The sequence below is a fragment of the Lacerta agilis genome, chromosome 6 (genome assembly GCF_009819535.1).
Source record: "Lacerta agilis isolate rLacAgi1 chromosome 6, rLacAgi1.pri, whole genome shotgun sequence".
In the NCBI taxonomy this organism is placed as follows: Eukaryota; Metazoa; Chordata; class Lepidosauria; order Squamata; family Lacertidae; genus Lacerta; species Lacerta agilis.
In genome coordinates this window covers 74,456,418-74,460,172 of record NC_046317.1, presented here as the reverse complement: position 1 = coordinate 74,460,172, position 3,755 = coordinate 74,456,418, and positions in this window count along the sequence as shown.

Here is a 3,755-nt window from a genome sequence, read left to right as displayed (position 1 = left end):
ATGCTGGCTGGGGCTGATGGGAGTTGGGAGTCCAGTGACATACTACAGTACACTTCTAGAATATGTGTGTTGGTTCTACTGTCATCTTTCCACTGTAGAGTCTTCTCTTCTATAGAATGTTTTTGTTTTTCTCCCCAGTTGCTTACGGTGCTGCTGCCATTCTGGGAACCAGAGATAAAAATGAGGCAAGGATAAGGCAGACAACATAGATAGGTTGCCTTAGCAACCCTTCTTTAAAACAATATCTCTTCATGGAAGCTAGACACCAAGGTGACAGGCTCCTTGTGAATATTCCTCTGCTCTGTGGCCAATGGATTTTCACCCAGTCTCATAGCTCATTCATTCATCAAAAAACCACTGTATGCTTCCCAAAGGACCTTTTCACTAGGGCTTAGAATCGTGATCTGATGAGCCTTTTTGTGTGCTTTGATCAGAAATCTCTGCGCAAAGAACTTGTGATGAGCTCTCATCAATGTGTATGTTGCAGTGCATATGTCCTATATAAGCATTTGTTAGCTTTGCAGGTGTGAATGCTGACGCGGTTTAAAATCTACGGAAAAAGCATTGTCGTCACCCTGTTCAAGCAGAGGATACCCGTGCACAGGTTGGAAATCATGAGCATAGAGGGAGTGGGGGAGAAATTTGGATTTTAATGTGGACCTCCCTAATGCACACTTCCGGTGTCAATATAAGCTTGACAATTTGCACTTCTCTGAATTTCAGGATGCAGTTCTCCTACCAAAAAATTCGTAGGAAAATGTGTACATTAGAGGGCAAAATGTGTACAAGGCAGCAGGGTGAAAATAACATATAAAGTATATATTAGAGAAAATTGTGTGCAAAAATGCATGCATTAGGGAAAATGGCATATAAAAATGTGTATATTCAGAGAAATGTTCACACACACATAGAAAGTGTACAATTTTTTTCTGCAGACCTTTTAGGAGAAACCCGAAACTGATATAGAAATGGAGTGAACTTCACTTAAGGGGTGGCATCACCACTGAATGTGAAGGATCTGTGGTGGATTCGTTCATTTATTTTTCATTTATTTGTATTTTTAATAAAGAAGCTATTTCCCAAGGCTGACTGCAGTGCAGGAGGAACTTTTACTGTAAGGTGAGTAGGTGCTTGTTTATTATTACAATTCTTTGTATTCCCCTTTCAAGAAAGATCCTTCCAAGGCAACACGCAGTTTGCATCATGTGTAGTTAGGCCTTAACCTGGGTGTTGTTGGTGTAACATGGAAGCACCTAAAGAAAATCTTTCAGGAGAGGAATAGGATTGTTACATATGGTAATGGGATGCAAGGTGTTGTTGTCGTTCAGTCGTGTCCGACTCTTCGTGACCCCATAGACCAGAGCACACCAGGCACTCCTGTCTTCCACTGCCTCCCGCAGTTTGGTCAGACTCATATTGGTAGCTTCGAGAACACTGTCCAACCATCTCGTCCTCTGTCGTCCCCTTCTCCTTGTGCCCTCAATCTTTCCCAACATCAGGGTCTTTTCCAGGGTCTTCTCTTCTCATGAGGTGGGATGCAAGGTAAGTTTATATAATACAATATTTGTTTCCATCTTATATCGATGACATCCCCTTTTCTATTTTGCCTTCCTGTTCTGTTGACTTTCTTTTACATCCTAGTAATTTCTTAATTCATATTACATTACATGGTGTACTGACAACTAGGATGAATCCTTCATATGGGAGTTGTCTCTGGGGTACCTCAGGGCTCTACGTTTGAAAACCTCTTGCCACCTATGGGATCTCCCTACCAGGGTTCCCAACTACTGCAGTTTGCCTTCACTTTAGGCAAATAGGTGGCACACTTGGTTTCACTGTCCAGCCCTCTGTATGACAGGAGAATAAGCAGTTTCCTCTTCCCCAGGAAAGCTTTGTTCTCTCCTCTTAGTCACACCTCTTAAGGTACTGATACACTGCCAGAGTCAACGAACGTTTAAGCACATTTAACTTTATTAGGTAACTTGAAAACATGGATGTCTCGGGTTATTACTAGTACAAATCTTCTTCTCATGTAATTCAGCTTAGTTATAATATTTCCTGCATCCCTTTAGCAATGGTAATGACCTTTCCTCCCATTCCCCAAAGCCTAACCTCGCATTTTCTCTCTCTAATCCTCCACCCCCAACTGCCTTTCCAGGTTGTTCCCCCTCCTGTTAGAATGCCAACTAGCTCCGCCTCCCAGGGAACACCTACCTAACATGGGAGTGATAGGTTAACCCATAATCAACATGAATCATCAGCAGGCATTATTCCGCCACACCTTCCTGTTCTGTTGACTTTCTTTTACATCCTAGTAATTTCTTAATTCATATTACATTACATGGTGCATTGACACAATGTTATTTATTTATTTATTTTATTAAAAAATTACATATATTTGGTAATAAGGTGATATGAAATGGGAAATGATGGGAGATTGGTTGTTTCAAGACCAGGAAATGTGACACAAACCCTCTGATGGAAGCTGAAGGTTAAATTTTGCCTGTCAGAGTGTGCACAGAGTTGAATAGCTGAGGTATAAATTTAGCCCCGAAGCATAAGAATAGTTGGAGGTAAGGCACACCTGATTGAAATGTCACTTTCTGTGAGTGTCTTCTTGGGGGAAGCCATGACTGTTAAAGCAGTCAGTATTTTGCAGTATGGATTAAAATACATACTGGAACATTGGACTTGTACAATCAAAGTGGATGAAAATTCTCCGTTGTCCTAAGTGCAAGAAATCCACTTTAATGGGGAAAGTGACTCTTTTGCTGTTAAGAAAGTGACGGGAAATGCATTGAAAAGTGTGGAATGCAGCATGTCATATAACCACACCATAAACAAATCAGAACAAATGCTAAATAAAGACTAAACAATCTAAAACATCATGTAAGCTTTGGTCACATCCACACCATATGTTAAAGCACTCTTACACTGTGCTTTAACACCCATGGCTTTCCCCTAAAGAATATTGGGAACTGTAGTTTGTTAAGGGTGCTGCCGTCACATGGTGGTTAAAGTGGCAGAAGTGCTTTAAATGGTCTGGATGTGACCTGAGTGCAAGCAAATCAGGGTGAATGCTGAATCAGCAGACCGTCTGGGGGAGCCACGTAATGGCCTCTCATTTCCAGTAGGGGCCCCCACAGCACAAATTATGAGGCTACTTAGGAATAGCAGCTGTCTTGGTCAAGATCTACCTTCTACCAAGGAGGCGTTATTTTATAGCTTCTCTATACTCTGTTGCAGCTGGTATTTCTGGCCTGGAATCTCTTCAAGGCATTAACCATGGAATCTTATCCTTGTCATATCATCTCACAGCAATCAGATGTGTCAGTGGGTTGGAGAGTCTCCCATGTTCCTTCACCAGCCACTGCGGTTCATATCTCTTCCTTGTTTTCCGCCTGAAGTCTTCTCTCCAGTCATGGACGACTGCATGTACATGAACCTGCCTTTTATGCTCTTGAATGAGGCAGCCGGGTGTCTCTGCCGCCCCTTCATTGCCTATACAGCACTTACTCAAAAGCCCTTGACTGAAATTGTTACTTCACTTTCCATTCAAGTGCTCCTCTTGCTTGAAGTTATCCCATAGCCAACCTTGAGCTGGCCTGACAAGATTTATTGATCATTCCTGTTGGTTTAAAACCTGCTCAGGTTACTCCAGCTACAAATTAGCGTACATAGAAATGTGTTTCTTTCATCTATATCCCCCCCCCCATGTTTCTCCAGGATTTTGCGGTGGCTTGGACATCGATGGG